Here is a 22,654-nt window from a genome sequence, read left to right on the forward strand (position 1 = left end):
GATGCTGACGCTTCAACAAATAAGGACCCTTCTGCCTCAAGGTTCCTACACGGTCTCTATAGACCTGGCGGATGCCTATTGGCACATTCCAATGAACCATCACGCTTCCTCCTACCTAGGATTTCGACTCCAAAGGAAAAGCTACGCCTTCCGGGCCATGCCATTCGGCCTCAATGTGGCCCCTCGGATCTTCACAAAGCTGGCGGATGCCATAGTACAACAGCTCCGCCTAAGAAACGTCCAGGTGATGGCCTACCTCGACGACTGGCTAGTCTGGGCTCCCTCGCCCGAAGAGTGTACAAAGTCTTGCGACGAAGTTACCCAGTACCTAGAACACCTGGGATTCAAGATCAACGAGAAGAAATCTCGCCTCTCTCCGGCTCAGAAGTTTCAGTGGTTGGGAATCCACTGGAATCTTCAGTCACACCGCCTTTCCATCCCCCAGAAGAAAAGGAAGGAAATAGCAGGGTCTGTCAAGCGACTACTGAAATCCAAACGCATTTCAAGACGACAGCAGGAACGAGTTCTAGGCTCTCTACAATTCGCCTCAGTGACAAACCCAGTGCTTCGTGCACAGCTAAAGGATGCCGCGGGAGTCTGGAGACGATCGGCATCCATCGCTCGAAGAGACCTCAAGAGACGGCTTCCAAACAGACTTCGACGCCTCCTAAAGCCGTGGTCGGAAGCAATGGCCCTGAAAAGGTCCATTCCTCTCCAACACCCTCCTCCATCACTCAACATCCACACGGATGCCTCACTGGAGGGCTGGGGAGGTCACTCCCACCTGAAACAAGCTCAAGGGACCTGGTCTCCACTATTCAAGACGTTCCACATAAACATCTTGGAGGCCATGGCGGTCCTTCTTACTCTGAAGAAGCTATCCCCGCCGCCCTCGATCCACATCCGTCTAACCCTAGACAACTCGGTGGTAGTTCGTTGTCTCAATCGCCAGGGCTCAAGATCGCCCCAGATAAATCAGGTGCTTCTCCCAATCTTCCGTCTGGCGGAGAAGAAGAAGTGGCACCTGTCTGCAGTTCACCTACAAGGATTCCGCAACGTGACAGCGGATGCTCTATCTCGGACAAACCCGATAGAGTCGGAATGGTCTCTAGACGCAAGATCATTCTCCTTCATCTCCCATCAAGTCCCAGAACTTCAGATAGATCTCTTTGCAACGAGCGACAACAATCAACTTCCTCTGTACGTAGCCCCGTACGAGGACCCCAAAGCAGAAGCGGTGGACGCCATGTCACTGGACTGGAACAGATGGTCGAAGATATACCTGTTCCCTCCCACCAACCTTCTGTTGAAAGTCCTCTCCAAACTGAGAACCTTCAAAGGGACAGCGGCCCTAGTGGCTCCCAAGTGGCCCCGGAGCAACTGGTACCCCCTGGTCCTGGAGCTGCAGCCCAAGCTGATCCCTCTCCCGGGCCCAGTTCTCTCTCAACAAGTACAGAAGTCGACTGTCTTCGCTTCATCATCGAAAATCAAGGACCTTCATCTCATGATTTTCTCTCCCTTGCCGCAAAGAAGAGGTTTGGGATCTCGAAGAAAAGTCTAGACTTCCTAGAGGAATACAAGACCGAATCCACGAGACGGCAATACGAATCATCCTGGAGGAAATGGGTCTCCTTTGTTAAAGCAAAAAATCCTAAAGAAATCACCATTGATTTCTGTATGTCCTTCTTCATTCACCTTCATGGACAAGGATTAGCAGCCAATACGATTTCAACTTGCAAATCGGCTTTGACTAGACCAATTCTATATGCTTTCCAAATTGATCTGTCCAACGACATCTTTAACAAACTGCCGAAAGCATGTGCTCGCCTACGCCCAGCACCCCCTCCGAAACCGATCTCCTGGTCACTAGACAAGGTGCTCCATTTCGCCTCCAACTTGGACAATGATTCATGCCCCCTCAAGGATCTGACTCAGAAAGTTATATTTTTATTTGCTCTCGCCTCGGGAGCTCGAGTCAGCGAAATAGTGGCATTATCAAGAGAAGAGGGACACATCCTGTTTGCTGATTCAGGAGAAGTGACCCTCTCCCCCGATCCGACGTTTCTCGCCAAAAATGAATTACCCACCAAAAGATGGGGCCCTTGGAGAATATGCCCCCTGAAGGAGGATGTCTCTCTATGTCCAGTAGAGAGTCTCAAGGTCTATCTTCGCAGAACTTCAAACTTTGGTGGAGGCCAACTCTTCAAAGGAGAAACATCGGGCAGCGACCTGTCACTGAAACAATTAAGAGCGAAAATCACCTACTTCATTCGCAGAGCGGATCCGAACAGTACACCCGCTGGTCATGATCCTAGAAAAGTGGCATCTTCTCTGAACTTCTTTCAGAGCATGGACTTCGAGAGCCTTAAGAACTTACGGGCTGGAAGTCCTCGCGAGTTTTCTTTAAACATTATGCGAAACAAGTGCACGAAATCAAACATTTTGTGGTAGCCGCAGGTAGTGTTATGAAACCTGCACCTAACTCTGCGTAGAACAGTGAGTTACTTGGGACTCTAACTCTTCGGGTGCCTATGTTGACCCTCGAGTGATTCATAGTGATGTCTAAAAACACTTAGTGCTTTTATAACTGTTCTTATCCCAGGTGAAATGTCATAGTGTCACACAAGTGCCGCATGCCTTGAGCATGATGTGTTATTTAAAGACTTGCGTTCCTCGAGAACGAGTACCTACTAATCCTGAAATTCCCTTTCAGATTCAAGAGCAAGCCTTTATTTCTATGTACATTATTATTACTGTAAATGAACTTTACTTTTTGCTGTAAATTATTTAATTTCTGCATTGTGAAATAAAATTTCTATTTTATTACTTGTGCGTCTCTTTCAGCTCCTACTTACTATGAAATACATACTGTCATAGTTTTATTTATTCCTCCTTTCTTATGGTCATGAAGAATTTAAGATGTCTATTCCTAAATTATATTCACCTTGTCTCAGTAAGGTTCCTACACGAATACTTACTTCTGATAATCAGGAGATGAACCCTACACACAGTGCCCAACCACCACTGGCCTACTTCAGAATGTTCCTATACAAATATCAAACATTCTGCTTCATCTCTAAGCTCTTAAAAGCTCTTCTGTCAAGATGAATAGCCCTTCAATACCACTTTGACGTCGGCATAGCCCATGGGAACTTCCTACCAATGGGGGGCAGGATACTTCGTTCCTATGGTTCTTACCTAAGATTACTTTGCTATTTTGTCAATACCTAGGCACTTAACTCTGGGGGAAAATCTACCACGATACATTGATTCTCTGGTACTCTTCCATCAGGACGCCATGGCTTGAGCCCAAAAAACGGATTTTGAGCGAAGCGAAAAATCTATTTTTGGGTGAGATAGCCATGGCGTCCTGATGGACCCTCCCTACTACTTCGTTCAGTTTGTTCCCACCCTACACAATTGTATCATGGTGATGGGCAGCAACTGGCGCCAGGATAAAGACGCTCGTGACGTCATTAGAGCAATGGCGTCCGTTTGTTTACGTCTCGAGTATCAGTAGTAGCCACGAGTGAGATTAGCTGTGGAACGGCTCCCAGCTATTCTCAGCCCTTACACACCGAAGCGTTAACTCTGTTCGGGGTGGAGATAGCTATGTGGCACGACCAGACATGCGTGTCCCCTGTTGTATTACGATGTCTTAAAGGGAAACCTTTGAGATACTCGCTCCAGAAGTTAGAATTCTGTGATAACCTGTGGTTAAATTCTCTGGGAATATCTTAGTAGTCTTATACCCAAGGAAGCTACCAAACAGGAACCTTCCATCAGGACGCCATGGCTATCTCACCCAAAAATAGATTTTTCGCTTCGCTCAAAATCCGTTGTCTTTGCAGTATGAACAGTACAATTTGATCAGACGAGCAGTTTAAATATTTTATAGGTGAGGTGACTACTGTCATGAACCATTGCAGGGAAGATCATTAAGATATATTAATATGATGATGTAGATAATAAGGAGCAGGAATGAACCTGTACTCCTCAAAAAGATCATTAAACGTATTTTTTTAATACAACAACGTACACTACAGTATTGAGAAGACCCGAATACTTTGATATACAGTATTTAAATACTAGAGGCAGAAAAAGGAATGCAATATATTTCGTATTTCTAATTTAATTTAATTTTAAATGCATATAGTAGCTATTATTTTATATATATGTTTATTTTAAGTTGAATATTCATATATAATACTGCTATTTTCACTTAAAAGGTTGATGTGCAATCAGGGAAAATCTTTGCACCCCAAAAAAAAATGTTGATAAAGAGCCAAGAATTAGAAGCATTCTCTCTCTCTCTCTCTCTCTCTCTCTCTCTCTCTCTCTCTCTCTCTCTCTCTCTTTCTCTCTATAAAGAGCATGGGCCCATGCAACTTTATCCCTGTCCTTAAGGTTCAAAGGTTACTCATGAATGGCAGAGGCAAGAGACCGTAATAATACCTTAGCTGAAGGACAATGCCCTTGAGACTGACCATATATGCATAACCCCCTCTCCACCCATAGTAGCACAAGGCTGGACAATCTAACAAGCAAGATAGAAGAGTTTTACAAGCAAGAGCTCGTGCCTTGCATAAGGCAAGGCAATCTCTGCTCAGTTCCCAGACTGAGAGGATCTCTCTCTGCCAGTACTAGTACCTGCTTACCTGGCACAGGGGACACAAGTCTCCCGTCTGTCCCTGCCATGTCTGTCTTCTATTTAGGTGTCTGGGCATGGACTCACTTATACAATGAGAACAGACACTGCAAGAAGTATTCAGAGAACTGCAGATGGCAATTCTGCAGGGATTATGAATGGCACAGTCAACATATTCACTCTTGTTGTAGGAATCAAGAGCAAAACTGTTCTGGATGAATTTTTCTCCAATCACCAAGTCAAATGCAACTGCAGATCCTGCAAGTTTGCATCAGAAAAAGTACGCAGCCACTTTGTAAAGCACGGATCCTTTGACCTTTCAAACATCAAGTGTAAACCTCGTACAACTGCCCGAACCACCTCTTCGAAGGGCAACACTTCAAAGACCACCGCTGCAACTCCTGCCGTAACCAGAACTCCTAAACAGGCCTAATCCCCTGTTCCTGTAGGAGCACCAGAGACTAAAAAGAAGAAAGCTAAAGACCCACCTGCTGGTTCCACACCTTCCCTTGCTGCCGCACCACTGACCAATGCTCCTGCATAAAGCGCTAATACATCAGCCATGGACACCAACCCTTCTGCTGCCACTCCCGAACCATCGCTGAATGACGTGTACCTCGCCGTGAAACAAATGGCTTAGACCCTGATCGAAAGACTTCGGCAGGTAGATCCAGCGACGGTTCTACTCCTTGATAAAACATCTTCCGCTCCAACTCCAGCTGTTGAACCATACCCAGAGCCACGACCCACCGTCATCGATCCAAAGCAGCTACCTTAGGTGGTATCCTTCATTTAGGTCGTATCTCTTTTCTTTGTTTTACTTTGGAAATATGGTGTTTCATATTTAATTTCTTGTGTTCCAAACATCTAAAGTTGAGAAATGCAGTCTCGGACAAATGTCAACATCAGGAGTAATCAAATTACACCTGGAACACCAATTATTTTCTTGTTAAGGTTATTGTACTGATAAAGCTAAGGGTGTCTGGTTCCAGTTTAACGTTAGCCTCCATTTCTTCCATCAGGTAGAGAAATGTCTAAAAGGCATTCGATTTAAGTGTACCGGTATAGCATGTGGCTTACCATTCAAATACGGCCTACGCAATTCTATCTGTTTTAGTATGTGGCCTAACCTAACTTTACCTAACCTAACCTAACCTAACCTAACCTAACTTTACCTTACCTAACCTAACTTAACCTAACAAGCCAGGTAGGCCGCATACTAAAACAGAATAAAAAAAAGGTCGGCCACATACTAACCGGCACCAATTTAAGCCCGCATAGAAAAGGGTTTGCTATTCTTTCCGTAATGGTTTAGGTTCTATTAATAGCACTTTTTTTTGGGGGGGGGATGTTTGAGGATACTCTAACTGTTCCATATTCTGCATAAAAATCACAAGTAAACGAAATCATAATTTCACCGCTGAGTTACAACAGCAATACCCATCCGTCCCCACCTCAGTATTTGACAGTAGGCTGTTCCTTTTACCTCCTTGCAAGCTCCCATCGATAGCGAGACTTATTAATTCCATAATTTTAGTAGATTCTGGTATTCAAAGAAAGTATCTTTTTTCGTATGCATTATGTAATCTATCACAATAAGATTATAAGAAATGTGAAAAGTTGCAAGATTATGGAGCGTTCATCCGAAAACAAGCTCCTGCCTTCGACTTCGGCAGGTGGCCTTATCCAGGAATGAGAGAGAGATTTTATTATTTATTGTTGATCAGACAATATATTTTACACAATTCATCACAGTTTGTCTACTATAATACTAAAACACGAGAGAGAGAGAGAGAGAGAGAGAGAGAGAGAGAGAGAGAGAGAGAGAGAGATAAGATAATAAGATAACTCACATCGTTCAACCTCTCTTTCCCTGTCAGAAGGTATCCTTTTAGGAGACATCCTTTCTGGCAAAGTCGATTAAACAACAAAAGCTTCGCTTCAGTTAACGGGAGAAGAAATCATAATTCTCTTCTTCTTCTCCAAACAATGACGGGGAAAACTCTTTATAGGGAAATATATTCCCCTGTCCATATGGCTCCGTCAGTCCTGTCTATGGAAACAGTGGCTAAAGAGGTGTAGACTGTCTTGTCGCTATCAATAATGCTGTCTGTTCTCTGTCGTTAGGCCAGACGGATATCATTCAGTAAGACTCAACTGGAGTCTTTCTTTGTAGGTGAGGTGATGGTTGACCAGAATTGTAGAGGCAGTAGTTAGCTAAAATAGGTGATCTGAGAGTATCATAATTTGTGAACTACGAGAGAATGTAAAGGTAGAGGCCACTGGACAACATTGCCCAGAGGTCATAACCTCTCAAAGCATTTGTCAAAGATTTACCAGGAAGTTACATGTTGTTGTTGTTGTTGGTGTATTAAAGCCAACACTTCTTGTTGGCACGGGCCTTTCTATTGTTCGGCCCGTAGGTGATCAAACGCAAAAAAGTAGGTACTAAGTTAAAAGATTGCCCAGCCTTACTGCTGGACACGGGCTTTTGCGTAGCAGCCCGTAGTATTTATTGCCCTAAGTAGGCAATAGTGTCACAGCAGTACCAGTCTCTCATGTCTGGATTTGCAGCCGCTCAGCTCATTGAGCGTAGCTGCAGGTGCGACCGCTCAGCCCCTTGAGCATAGTCGCCAGGTTGGCAAAGATAGGTCTTGCAACTGCTCAGCCCCTTGAGCGTGGTTGCCAGTGTGGTCGCTCAGCACCAAGAGCATGACCTTGCGGACCAAGAAGCAGGACCACTTGGAGCCGAAATGAAAGGTTTCAGTAGTAGGTAAAAGTGTTGATAGCAGTAAGTCCCAGTAAGTAGGAGAGACTGGGAGAGGAGGGAAGAATTTGAGTAGTAGGAAAAAGTGGCAGATTTAAGCATAGATGCCTATCTCTGCACCGGGGAGGGTGAAACTAAGGGACTGAGGAGGGAATGAATTACAGAGGAGGGAGTCTTAGCAAGGGAGCAGACTTTGACTAGTAGTTGCAGTACTAGGGGGATCAAGGTATCCACTGGCAGGGCCTCTGCCAGGGATAAGATGGCAGATATTGCTGGGGGTTGGGGAGGAGATTGAACAGCGCTGGAGGTTGGCTCTTCAGCTGGGCTAGCGACAGCACTAGGTTCTTGGTCCATGGCTGCAGTAGGGGCTCCTGGAGGGGGAGTCTCGGATTGTCGCCGGGGAGGCCTGGTTCGCTGAATCCTCTGGGGTTTCGGTGTCTGCCTTGGTGCAGCCTCAGGTTTGTTCGGTGTCTGCCTTGGTGCAGCCTCAGGTTTGGTCGGTGGGGCTGCCAGTGGGGTTGGTAGCCTCTTCAAGAATTCAGGACATTTCTTGTTCCATGCACGATGGGGTCCCGCACAATTGGGACATTTTACCTGGGTTTTTGTCCCATTTCGATGTGCATCAATGCAGTCCTGTGTGGGATGGCGGTGGCTGCAGACTCCGCATATTGTAGGGTTCCTGCACTCTTCCTTATGGTGCCCATAGCGCTGGCAGTTGTAACAGCGCAGTGGTTCTCGCTTTGGACTTCTGATGGGAAACTTTCCCGAGGCCCAAATCCAGTGCCTTAGGGACTTGCCCAATAAAGGTGACTGTTACTTCGTTGGTGGGAAGTTTGCGGTGGTCAAGCTTCCTCTCGGCTTTTGCAACATTGCTGCAGTCGGTGACGAATGATAGTGGCATGTTGACAGGAAACCGATAGATCACTGCCTGTCTGAGTCTCTTCTCGGGGTCCAGGAGGGTCAGGGAGGTTTCCTGTTGGAGGATGTTGACGCTGGCAAGGTCCTTCGGGGATATAATTAAATCCCCTTTTAGGTTGGCCCTGGCTGTGATCTTGATGCCAGGGTTGGCGGTGGCAATAGCAGCAACTGCTGCATATGACGGTGAGCCTTCTACAGCTGCCATCTTGAATTTGGCAAGCTGTTTGGGTTGGCTGACAGTTGGTTGTGGTTCCTGAGTAGGTTCCTCAGCAGCGGCCAAGTTTAGGTCTAAGCTTGGGTCGTTCTCAGTGATTGCCCGAGCCTCCATTAGGAGCTGTGAGAGGCATGGTGTGCAGTTGCAATCCTCTGGGTGCATTTCTGCTAGTTGCGGTGGTTGATTGTCCTCAGTCAGGTCTAGAGCCATGGCTGAAACGTTGGTCTCAGGTTCCGGAGTTGCGGTGAGTGGAGCGTCCTCTGCTTCCATTTTTTTCAGGTGTCTTCTGGACAGGTGGTGCCGGAGATGGGGTGGGTGGCTCCGGGATAGGTGGGTCTTCGGAGTCCATAGCTGGTTTGGCATGAGTGGGGGAGCTGTGGCCTACAGTGTTGCTCCAGATAGCATACATGCATGACTGGCAGTCACAGTCCCGTTCAAAGGGGAGAGAGTTACTGCAACTGGGTGCAGAGACTGTCTCTTTATACCGTGCTTGCACCCGGTATTTTCTCTGGAAAACATCTGGATAAGGTGGCTGTGGAGGGTAGGATGGTATGTCCATGTATCCTGGCCTGTGCTTCCTTTGTAGGAGGTGGTAGATGCTCTCGAGTACCAGGCTGTAGCATTGAAAGCAACTGCATGTCTTCCTGTGAGAGAGCACCGCTGGGTCCCTGACTTTGAACCCTATGTGGTCTACTAGCTGCTGCCTGTAGTTCTGGTACCTCAGGCAGCGATTACACTTGCATTGTTGAGCCCCATTCTTGCAGGGATTAATCCAGGATGGGTATAAGCTCCTTCTATAAGTACGGAGACTGTCATGACCGTCATCAGCCATACTGGATGGAATTGAGCCAGTCACTGTGGTCAAAAACAGTTATTTAATTGGCAAAAAGCCAAAGAAAATAACTGGATTCTTTTCTTATATGTGGCCTCTTCAACCAAAGTTGAGAGGTCCTAGTGACTATGTGGATATAAGTCCACCCATCCAGGTGTTGCCAAGTCCGGTGCTGCTGAACTTCAGAAGGCTGGAGAGCTCTTGTCGGCGCGAGAGCTGGGCCGAGACTGAGGAAGTTACAATTCCTTAGAATATCTGATCACGTTTACTGGTGAGTTTTTTATCCTAGACAAAACTTCTATGTAAAGAGTCTTCAAAATATTGCAATTTTTTAAATAATTGATTAGGCCTAAGTATTTTTCTTTATTATTATTTTTAAAATTTGATTCAACTTTAAAGTTTGGCCAAACACAGGCTCTTTCTTCTTAAAAATCCACAATACTTTCCATCTCTGCACCTCCATTCGGCTATGACCATGTCCGGTTCATTTCTTCGAGACATTTCAATAGTATACATATATGTAAACACTAAATTTGAGTTTCCTTATATGAATAAATATACATAAATAGATAAAAAAGAATTTGTTCTTCAAAAGTTTTAATGACAACATTTTCACATATAGAATTGAGACTAATTATTCAACATTAAAGTTCCATGCAACTGCCTAATTATGTCAGTTTTATTATAGTTACGGACGGGATAAGCTTTCGTACTAAAAAAATGCTTTTTCCAATAGAAAATGGCACTTATTTTCACCACACACACACACACACACATATTTATATATATATATATATATATATATATATATATATATATATATATATATATATATATATATATATATATATATATATATATATATATATATATATATATATATATATATATATATATATATATATATATATATATATATCCATTGATAAGGGGGACTTCCAGTGGAACCCTGAGTTTTGGAGAAAGAGAGTATAATAGTAAAACAAACCTATTCTTTTCTATATATTTTCTTCGACGTATAATAAAGCCATGAATAAACTGCACAAATTATCTATATCCTATACTACCGAGATATTTTTCATAAACCCCGCCCTCCTATATCTTGACCAATAGGATTACTCTTTTTCTTATAAGCCCTCTTCTTTCTTACGTTTGATATTTAAGTATTTGATCCTTCTAATACCGTATGAATGTATGTGTGTTGTAATACCCACGTGTACAAATTTGTTTGCATTGACGACATTCAAGTATTGGCTGATACGAGACTAGACGCTCCTAATACCATTTGTATTAATTCGCTGACGCAATACCCACGTATATATTTCTCCTTTTTGGACTTGGCCATGTCGTCCTGATGGAAGATTCCTTTGGGTAGGTTTCTAAGGGATATTTTGCTACAGTGATACTCCCAGAGAATTAATCATAGGTGTCCAGAATTCTAACTCCTGGCGTGAGTATCCTTAATATATCCCTAAGGATATCGCATATCATCAGGGGACGTATTTTTTGATAAGAGACACAGCAATCTTCACCCCGAATAGATTTTAACTCTTTGAGGGTGAAGAGTGGCAAACGAAAGGGGAGCTGTTATCAAGGTACCCGGTGGACCTCCTCTCCGTACTACTACAGTCCATCATTCCTTTAATCTGTAGCATTTAAGTTAAGTGCGCTCCCACGCTTCTCTCGATGTTTGTTACTGATTTCAGAAAATTATTTTGCAATCTCCAGCATCTCCAGCCTCTTGAAAGTTGAGTATTCAATCTTTCCTGTGTATAGTTTTAAAGCTCCCTTCTCACAGTTAAATTCGTTTAATTTAAGTGTGTTCGGTGGAGCGTAGCGGACACCGGAGTCGGCCATTTTGAGACCGCTGTCGCACGTCATAAATGCATTTTATTTAGTCAGTAGTGCGACGCTCCCGGTATTTAGCTATAAAAGAAAACTTTTTAGCTAATTAGGCAAATTATACTAGTGAAGATTTCACATACATTATATTTCCTCTTCAGATATGTAACGTTACTTTCGTATACGACGGGGTCCCTGGTGGTACCAACCTTGGCCGTGGTCCCCACCAGAGTTTGGCTAGCCTAACCCGTTCTGTATACGTTAGTAAAGTAATTCCCATTGTTTAACATCATCGTATCATTCCTCCACATGCAGAACGCATCCAGTGGCTAACCCCATAGGACACTATGAAGGGTATATGTACCAGAGCGGACTGCACAAGGAAGCTCAAGGTAGCCCTATCACTCCACCCTAAGGAGGAGTTGTAGGACAGGGGACAGATGGGTATAGACTAACCTAAGTGTAGGCTAGGCTATACAAGAGATAGGTGGGGAGGGGAGAAGAGAAGGGTCTTCCAAGGAAGGGGTTCTGTACCAGAGCGGACACTAGGGAAAGGGAGGACACTCCCTAACCTAAGATAAGGCCGCCAGGGTGAAACGGTGCATGGGTACAGTTTCAGCAGGGGACAGAGTAACCTTCCAAAACCTAACCTAGAACAGGGCTAGAAGCCCTGAACTAGGAAGGATAGAAGACATATCGCTATGGCAGGATGGTCGTAGACTATTCCTAGCCATAGAGGAAGGGCTAGCCTAACCTCACTCTCGGACGCAACCCTAAGGGGGGGGGTCATTCCCTTAGGGAGGACTGAGAGGCGATGAATACTCCATTAGACACTTGATCCCCTTACTCAGAAAGGAAATCAAGGCTAAACAGAGGGAGTGCCAAGGCAGGGGATGAAGGAAGCATATAGGGGTCCTACGAGGAGGTTAGGTTAGTTAGGGACACTAACTAACCTATCCCCTATATGGTCCCTGAAGGCGAAAAAACACTTGCATCACTGTCGAAAGTATTGTAAAATAATGCCACTATCTTCATAACTTAGCCTAGGATCACTAATAAAATCATGCATGAACACTTATATACAGGCGCTCTGGCCTGGGGGCTATAGTAGCCGACTGGTATGAGGTCAATCGATGACCGATAAAAAGCGTCGAAACACGATATAAAAGTTCCTAGCTATGAAGACTAAATAAACTAATGTATTCGATTAGTAAATAAGGCCGGAAGCGTTGTTGTGGCTAACTAAATAAGGCATGCATAACAACAACGACGCCATAAAATGGCGGGTCCGGTAGAGGCACAGCTCTGCCACAAAACAGCAATTATCTCGGAAAGTAATATTTACTTTACGGTCAGAGCTTAACTAAACAATACTGGAACCTTGTACTCAACTTTCCAGAAGAAGGCGAGGCTGAAGGTAGCGACATTACGTAGATGCAAAGCGATAAGTAAAGCACAGGGAAAATCCGTCTAAGTAGGGCGAGCTACTGAACAAAGGATGGAGACGGACGTGACGTCATTTAAGCAATGGCGCCCGTTTGTTTACGTCTCGAGTATCAGTAGTAGCCACGAATGAGATTAGCTATGGAACGGCTCCCAGCTATTCTCAACCCTTACACACCGAAGCATTAACTCTGTTCGGGGTGTAGATAGCTATGTGGTGCGTTTATACATGCGTCCCCTATTGATATACGATGTCTTAAAAGGGAAACCTTTGAGATACTCGCTCCAGAAGTTAGAATTCTGTGATAACCTGTGGTTAAATTCTCTGGGAATATCTTAGTAGTTATTTACCCAAGGAAGCTACCAAAAAGGAACCTTCCATCAGGACGCCATGGCTTGAGCCCAAAAATATTTGTAATAACATATTTTCTAAAAGCTTTTACTGTGAATATCATTATTTATCACTATCATCATGCGCGTTAAATGCCTTGTTTGTTCTGAGCGTGGTTGTTTACTGAGCGTACAGTACTTTATGACGCCATCGTTTCAGGCGGCGTCATAAAGAAAAACATTTCATTTGGAAGTCCTAAGAAAAATACGTAAACTAAAACATTGGTAATAAAAAAATCAACATACAGTACTGTATAATCAATATAATCGATGCAAAAACTAACCTATACATATATGTGTACACTAAATGAGTTTGTTTCTTCATTATGATCAGAGATGAACGTAAACAAAACATTGGTTGCCATTTTTTATCGTGCTTTTTAGGTGTTTAGGAAACTCATGATATAAAATTGCCTTTAATATTTGTGCCTGTTTTAGTTTAGGGTGCTGTAGTACATGCATTAAGTGTTCTGTACATTAAAGGGTGGTTTGTTAACAGTACTACGTACAAGGGAAGGTTTTAAAAGTCCGAATATACATGTTAAATAAATAGGTAAATATGATGTCACTACTTAGCGGATTTTCACCTATCGCGCCCGCGTCTGGAACCTATCTACCGCGATAAACGAGGGTTCACTGTACTTCACTTTGCTTATGGCTCGGGTGATGAACAGACGTGTCTGCTCTCACCCTCGCTTTGACTGCCATTAATCTGTTTTGCTTTTTCTTTCTACAGAGTGTGTGAAGTTGGCCTCTATTAATATGCGTACGTGTCCTGGTTTACCTGACTGCCCTTGTGGGACCTTATGTCTGTGGTAGACACAGATCCTCACACCTTGTGTCCTCATTGTAGGGGTCAACGGTGTGAAAAGGGTAATGTATGCGGTGAGTGTAGGGAGTGGTCTACCTCCCAGTGAGAGAGGTTTGCCTGGCGCTGGAAGAAGTCCAAAGGGGATATTTCTCCTCCAAAGGCTTCTTTAAAGAGAGAAAATCCCAAGGCCTCTTATTCCGTAGCCCAAACCTCCTCCGAAGCTCCCACTTAATCGGTCCCTTCCAAGAGGCCGTCGAAGGGGAGCGTAGACCGTTGTTCTATTGACCGATCCGGGGTGCGGGAGAGGTAGGTGCCTCCCATAGCGAGGCAGCCCGCCCTCCTCCCTCGGAGTAGGATATTGATTTCCTTTGCCTAATCGTGATTTGTTACAGCTTTGGTCTTCCTTGGGACTTCAGGGTTCGCCCTCCAAGGAAGCCCTGTTTGATATGATCAAGCTGGGAGCAGCTGTTAAACAATCGCCGGCGATAGCAGACATAGATCCTCTGTCTATCGTCGACGTTGTTATAACGGAGGCCTCTGGTGTGTCGGATCAAACTGCTCCTGTTGTTGCTGAGGTAGCTGAAGGCTCTGATTCCCCCTCCGAACATCTTTCGAGGGCGGAACTTAGTCCCACGGTCTCTCCTGCTGGTGACTCTCCCCCCTGGGGAGTTCACTTACAGAGACTCCTCTGCGGAGGCCTTACGAAGGTCAGCTTGCTGATCCCATGACCCCTAGAGGGCGTATAAGGCGAAAGGCTCGTCCTCCCCTACGCCGTAGAGGACTTCCTTCTCCTCACAAGGGAGTTAGGAGGTGCCTTTTCGGCTCGTCGTCCCCGCAGTCCTCTGTGGAGGAGACTCACCGTTCACCGAACCTGCCAGCTACCACCTTAGACCTTTCCGAAGATCGTTTGTGATCTCCTTCGGTGGAAGGTCGTCCTTCGGGACTCCCTGACTTGTCACCCTCCAGACCTGCTGTCCTGCCATCACCCTTCAAGACTGCTGATCCTGTCATTGTACAGGCACCGGACCCTTTGGGGCACAAGGGACTTGAGCGCAAAACTCTGCCTCAGTCCTGTAAGCGCCAGGCACCCCCTGCGCGCCGTCTTGCTGCTGTTCCTGACTTAGTGCCACTGCACTCTTGTGCGCGCTCCTGCTCCTGTTCTTATGCGCCAGGGTCCCCCTGCGCTCACGATCTCCTGCGCGACCTCCTGCAGTTCCTGTTATAGCGCGCCAGTGCTCTCCTGCGCACACGCGCTCACCTGCGCGCCAGCCCCCTCCTGCAGTTCCTGCCACAGCGCTCAAGCGCTCTCCAGTGCCTCAGCGCACTTCTGGAATTAAGCGCACAGCTACAGTTCCTGACACAGCGTGCAAGCGCTCACCAGCGCTCTCCTACATTCCAGCGCGCAGTACAGGAGGTATCTAAGTTAGCACTCGGGCGCTCACAGGTACCCCTGCCTCCTTCCTACAAACTGCGCACCCCTGTGCGCCCTAATTCTGTTGTTCGCCATCGCCCAACTCGGCAGCGCACACCAGTGCGCCCGAATCCGGTTGCGCGCCCATCACAGCAGCACACACCCTTACGCCCGCATCCTGATGCGCGCCATGCGCGCCCACGATCTCCAGCGCGCCCAGCGCGCCCACGTTCTCCTCAGAGGGCAGTTCCTGCACCACCTGCGCAACGTTCTCCTACGCGCCAGCGCGCAAGCTCACCTTTGCGCTCTCATGAGGCTGCGCAATCGTGCCCTCGCCCCGTGCTTCCTGACACGCGCGCTCCACGCCTACGCGCTAGGAATATTTCTCCTGCGCATGCGCGCCCAATAGTTTCGCCCGCACGGGCTCATCAGCAGGTTCCTGCTGGTTGCTCCAGTTCCTATCCAGCCTTCAACCCCGCCCCACGTTCCAGCTCCTGCGCGCCGCATGCCCTCGTCATCACCTATGCACGCCCACGTGCCCTTGCCCTCGCGCGCGAAGTTCCTGTCTCGCACGATCCTTCCGCGCGGGATCCAAGGCAGGGCTCATCGCGCGACACCAGCGTGATTTACGCCGCGATCCTGCACGCGACTTCATGAGGCTTCAGGCAGACAGATCATCTTCTCGTTCCCCCCTTCGCAAGGGCAGAACAGCGCGCTCGCCGGAGGAGGGGAGGTTCCCTGACAGGTCTAAGGACTCGCTCTCAGCTCCGTTTCAGGCGAACCCTCGTTTGTCGACTCCTCCTAGGGATCGATTGATCCCCTTCCCTCCAGAGGGAGTGTCTCACAGCGCGACTGTCAGCCAACAACCATGGTTTGGTACCATAGAGCTCTCATGCAGGCTTTTAAGCCTGTGTTCTCTGAACTAGGTCACAAAGCAGTGGCTACCTCGTCTCCCCTGAAGAGGAAGAGCGGAGTCCCCTCCGTGGTGACTTCTTCAAGGGCTAAGCTGTCTCCTTAGAAATCCTTGCGCAAGGCTCCCTCTCCCCCTCAGACTTTCTCTCCCTCCCCTGCGGACAAGGATTTCCCATCTTCAGGGGAGTCGGACGAGCCTGTCCGTTCCCCCATCGCACCAATGGGGGAAACTCCGCTTCTCCCTGAGAAGTCTCCTCACACGGGGTTGGAGAAGAGCCTGTATCCATTGTTGCTAGAGTCCTGTATCCCTCCCAGGAGGGAGCCGAAGGACTCGAAACTTTGCCTAAGTCTTCTGCAAGGATCAGACAGGAACCAGCTAGACCTTCGGTGAATATCCACGAGTCCTCCCAGGAAAAGCCACTGGGGACGGGAGACTGCTGCTAGCCCTTCGGGAGGAGAGCATCAAGAGTCAGAACATGTGTTCTGGCAAGTTCTGACCCTCATGAGAAATCTCAACAGGTTTCCGGACCCAGAGATTCCTCCTCGTGAGGGTAAGGACACGGTCTTGGACCGAATCTACGGCACCCAGAAACCCTCTAGGGCCAGTGCAGCTTTGCCCTGGTCACAAGGGATGAAGAGTGCCAGAGACAAGGTCGAAGGCCAGCTCTCTGAGCTTGCCTCCTCCAACAGATCCAGCCCCGGTAACAAGCTCCTCCCTCCTCCTCGAGTCCACCAGAGGAGGTATTTCGAGATCTTAGAGGAGACTTGTTTGGGTCTTCCCATTCACCATTCTGTGGAAGAACTCACTGGGGGAGTCCCTCTAGAGAGACTCTCCGACCGGCAGGTTTCGTATTCTGCTACCGAGATCCTAAGCCAGGAAAAAGTGGCAAAGTGTGCCATGCAGGCAACTTTGTGGCTTGACATCTGGCTGGGGTCTCTGGGCATCCTGGTGCAGTCTGAGGACCTGTCCAAGGAAAGCACCAGGAAGGCACTGGAGACATTCTTACTCTCAGGCACGCAGACCATAGAGTTTCTGACCCACCAAGTCTCGAGCTTGTGGGCCAATACGATCCTGAAACGTCGAGATGCAGTTGCTGAGAGATTTCACCAGAAGGTCCCCAGTTCCGACGTTAGCAGGCTCAGACACTCCTCCGTACTCGGTAAGAGTTTGTTCTAGCTTAAGGATGTGGAGCTAGCTGCTGAGAGGTGAAGGAAGTCCAACCAGGATTCCCTCCTCCATAGGGCCCTGACATCGAGGCCATACAAAGCTCCAGAAACCCAACAGCCCCGTCCAGCTAAGAATGCAAAGAAGACGACAGCAGCAAAGCCAAAGGTGTCTAAGCCCTTTCCCGTCAAGGACAGGAAGGGCAGAAAGTCCTCCAGGGGAGGTAAAAATCCTAGAGGGAGCGGCCGAGGCCGTAATCGCTAGGATTGGCAGTCCCCCTGTATGTCCACCAGTGGGGGGGATGCCTACAAAGTTGCGCGACAAGGTGGCAGCAACTCGGGGCAGATACCTGGACGATTTCCGCGATCGGTCAGGGATATGGCATCCCGTTCACATCATCTCTACCTCCCCTGACAGCGAGGACAGTGTCATTGAGCTCCCTTACCATGGGATTGGTGAGGGGGCAAGCCCTCCGGGCAGAAGTCGAGACCATGTTGAAGAAGGACGCTCTCCAAGAGGTGGCAGATGGGTCCCCAAGCTTCTACAGTCGACTCTTTCTTGTAGAGAAGGCGTCTAGAGGCTGGAGACGGCAGACAAGGTCAGACTTGCAGTGAGACCGCAAGACTTCATGTGTACACTGGACCTGAAGGACGCGTACTTCCAGATCCCAGTCCACCCATCTTCGAGGAAGTACTTAAGATTTTGCCTAGACAACAAGATCTACCAGTTCAAGGTGCTGTGCTTCGGTCTCTCTACATCTCCTCAAGTGTTCACCGGTGTTTTCACCCTGATATCATCTTGGGCTCACAGGATCGGTATCCGTCTCCTCCATTACCTGGACGACTGGCTGATCCTAGCAGACTCGGAGGCAACCCTTCTTCGCCACCGTGACAGACTTCTTGAACTTTTCCAGGATCTAGGGATCATGGTAAATCTCGAAGTCCTCTCTGCAACCCTCTCAGAAACTAGTATACCTAGGCATGGTCATAGATAGCAATCTCCACAAAGCCTTCCCATCAGACGACAGGATGGCAAGGCTGAGGAAGGTCGCAAGGCCTTTCCTCAAATGAGAAGAACTTCCAGCCCAAGCGTGGTTACGTCTCCTTGGCCACCTCTCTTTCTTGGCCCGTGTAGTTCCCAATGGTCGCCTCAGAATGAGATCTCTCCAGTGGTGACTCAAGTCTCGGTGGAATCAAGGACACGATTCCCCGGACTCTGATCCCTATGGGTCCCGCGGAACAGACGAGCCTTCAGTAGTGGTTGGCAGACGAGAATCTACGAAAGGGAGTGGATCTTCTCGTCCTTCCCCCGGATTTGATGTTGTTTTCGGACGCATCAAAGATAGGGTGGGGGGCCCACGTTCTGAACCACAGGACCTCAGGCCTGTGGTCAGAATCAGAAAGGTACCTCCACATAAACCTGTTAGAAATGAAGGCCGTATCCCTGGCACTTCAGAAGTTCCATCAGGTCTTGGCGGGCCACTCTGTGGTGGTGATGAGCGACAACACCACAGTAGTGGCTTATATCAACAAGCAGGGAGGTACCTTCTCGGAACAGCTATCCCATCTTGCAGTAGAGATACTGAGATGGTCCGAAGTCCACTAGGTCACACTTTCAGCTTGCTTCATTCCAGGCAAGAGGAATGTGCTCGCCGACAGTCTGAGCAGAGCAACGCAGGTACAGTAGTGAGTACCGAATGGTCTTTGGATCCTCAAGTAGCCAAGAAAGTCCTGACTTTGTGGGGTTCCCCAACTGTGGATCTGTTCGCTGCAGCGCTGAACTTCAAGATCCCGCTGTACTGCTCCCCAGTCCCTTACCCCAAGGCTCTCTGGCAAGATGCCTTCCAACAACGGTGGGACAACATCTACGTTTACGCCTTTCCCCCGTTCTGTCTGATGAGGAGGGTGCTCAACAAGACCAGAATATCGGTCAATCTATCGATGACCCTGATAGCTCCGCTATGGCATCACGTAGAGTGGTTTCCGGACCTCCTGCAACTCCTTACGGAGCCCCCGAGAGAACTCCCTCCACGTCACGAGGTACTCAAACAACCACACGCCAACATCTTCCACAAAGCCGTAGCTTCGCTTCGACTTCACGCCTGGAGATTATCCAGCACCTCCTCGCTGAGAGGATTTTCGCAACAAGTTGCGAATAGGATGTCTGGATACCTGCGCAGGTCTTCCGCAAGGGTCTACTAGGCGAAGTGGCGAGTTTTCTGTGGTTGGTGTCGTGGAAGGGGTATCTCTCCACTAGATGCCACTATTCCAGCAATAGCGGAGTTCTTCGTGTATTTGTGGGAAGAAATGCGCCTTCCAGTCTTGGTGGTGAAAGGCTCAAAGGAGTGGACATTTCTTCCTCGCTGGAACTTTTTCTACTCATACGGAGTTATGAACATACCTGCCCCCAGTCGGAAGTGAGACCACCTCCATGGAACGTGGTTCGAGTTCTCAGGTCTCTGAAGAGACCTCCCTACGAACCATTACGCCAGGCTTCAGATCACTTTACTTGGAAGACGGTGTTCCTGCTAGCTTTGGCTTTAGCCAAACGAGTCAGCAAACTTCATGGTCTCTCATACGACATCGCCCATTGAAGGGGATGGGGGGAGGTAACGTTCAGGTTCGTGCCTGAGTTTGTTGCCAAGACTCAGAATCCGGGAGTGCCGGACCCCCGGTTCGACTCTTTCCAGGTTGCGAGTCTTCGTTCTGTAACAGATGACCCAGACCATCTCCTACTGTGCCCAGTAAGGAGTCTGAGGTTGTATCTTAAAAGAACAGCTGCAGTTCGTCCTCAGGTGCAAGCCTTGTTTGTGAGCACTGGGAAAACGAAGAGGAGGGTCACTAGGAATACCGTCTCAGCCTGGATTTGCAAGGTAATACACCTAGGTTTGAATCCTGACCCTCCTCCGTCACGTCGCCCTAGAGCACATGATGTCAGGGGCAAAGCTACGTCCCTGGCCTTCAAAAAGAACTATTCAGTGACGCAGGTCCTGCAAGCTGGTGTGTGGAAGCGTCGGACGACCTTCACAGCCCACTACCTACAAGACGTGACACACAGGAGACTCGATACATTTTCTATCGGCCCTGTGGTGGCTGCACAACAGCTGGTTTAACCTCAGGCTCCTTAATGGACAGGTAGCAGAAGGTTGAGGGCATTGTTACCCGGTTTTAGTCTGCATGAGTGAAAAGGTTTGCCTGGCCCTTATTCTTTTCTTCATCCTCTCCTCCCTTGGAGAAAGCAGCATCCTGGGTTCTCTGCACAGCTGACTTCAAACCACTGCAGGTAGACCGTGCTTCCTTGTGTTCCTAGTATTAAGATAATACTGTCACGTCCCCATACCCTGACGAGGTGGTATTGGGAGAGTCCTAGCTTAGAATTCCATCTGAAGAACTCCAGGTCAACTTCCTAGGACGAGTCGCGCTTGTCACCTTCACACGCAGCTTATGTAGGCCGCAGTAGTTGCACAGCAATGGTAGCGAGGTGCAGGGACTCCTTATTGCCTGAGTACTTACACACTCAAATATGGAGTCCCCGGGCAAAGCCAAAGCCAATATGGCAGGGACTTACCACCCTTCCTAAGGGGTAAGTCACCCATATTAAATAGCGTGGTTTGTATTTCAGTTATGGAACAAATGACAAGTTCGTAGATAATTTGTATTTTTCAATATTTAACTTAGCCGGTGATTATATAGCTGCAACTCTGTTGCCCGACAGACAACTCTACGGTAAAAACTCGCCAGCGATCGCTACACAGGTTGCGGGTGTGCCCAACAGCGCCATCTGTCGTCCAGATACCCAGTACTCAATGTAAACAAAGACTCAATTTTCTCTCTGTCGAGCTATCGACAAGACGTACTTACTCGCTGTTGCTAAACTGGAGTTTTTTCACAACTAATTGGTGAAGTACTTTATTCTAGTTTTGAGCTTTCGCTATGCAGGTGTTTTATCTTCATCTTAAATCTTGAACTCGTTTTGGATAGATTTAATTATGGTGACAAAGAGAGTATGGACTTTCTTTCACTTTTAAATGGCCGACCCTTCCCTTAGACGGAAGGGTGTTTAGGCTTTTAGTAATTATCTTATCACGTTATAGATTTTCCTCTATATATTTTATATCTCTCCGCCTTTATTAGGCCTCTTCGATTAACTTTCCATTTATTATAAACATATAAAAATAATTTTAATGTTTTGTTTATATAGACCTTTCCTGAGAGTAGGCGGTCCTAACTTGGAAACCGAAGTTAATCAACGTTGAGCCCTTTATATCGTAATTAGCTTTTAAAGAGCTAAGGATTTAAAACTTTTTAAATGTAATATTTTATGAAAGATTTTCTTTGATAGTCTTCGTACTGTTTTCAAAGATGAACTAACGTTTAGTTTATTTATGCTACGCAGTTGTTGACGTTCAGGACGTTCAACATGCGCTCTATCGTTACGATAGAGAGAGAGTGTATCACGGTTTCACTTTGCAGTAAGAGTAAATCGATTCTGACGTTTTGTTCATTCTTTCTTAGCTTAAATGTTTTAAATTCTATTTTAAAGGAACTTTTTATTTGAAAAACCTTTCAGTTTTTTCCTTTAGTCAAATAACATGTTTTTTTGACGAAATATAATTGGGCTCTTCTCTTAGGTGCGAAATCAAGAGAGAAAGAGAGAGAGAGAGATAGAGACGGAGGGAGAGAGAGGAGAGAAAACGTTCCGTTCAAGCGGGTAACGTTGTTCTCGAGTTACTCTCGTCCCTAGTCGCTGTACGGGGAGGAAGAATAAAACGTTTTTAGTTTTTTATTCTCGTCCCCAGGCTATGTGCGGTGAGAGATTGAAAACGTAGTTATATGAACTAGTGTTTAGTCTCTTTCCCAGCCACTGATTTTTTTATCTTAAAATATGTTTTCTGTTTTTTGCTGGTATTAATGAGCTTGCATTATACGACTGATTTCGCAATTACTACCTTTTAATGAAGGGTAGAATTGCGTGTTTCAGGTAGAAATCAGTAAAAGTTTCGATTTCAGTGAAATAAGTGCAAAACAGAAAATCGAAGTGATAAAGTGATATGCGCAAAGTGTTACAGTGTTGCGTCCGAGGGTTCGTCTGTTCGTGCCTGTCGTTCACCTAGTCCGGGACCTCTTGCATGCTCCCAAGCCCAGGGGAGAAGTAATGTCAAACGACTTATGGGTTCGAGAGGCCTTGATCAACGAACAGACGTTTTCCCTCTATGGTATCGGGTGTATCTTACCAAGATCTCCCCTACCATAAGACGAGAGAGACGTTGTTTCTCCTCGTCATCCGAAGGCTTTTCGCATA

This window comes from Palaemon carinicauda, chromosome 43, assembly GCF_036898095.1.
Source record: "Palaemon carinicauda isolate YSFRI2023 chromosome 43, ASM3689809v2, whole genome shotgun sequence".
Lineage (NCBI taxonomy): Eukaryota > Metazoa > Arthropoda > Malacostraca > Decapoda > Palaemonidae > Palaemon > Palaemon carinicauda.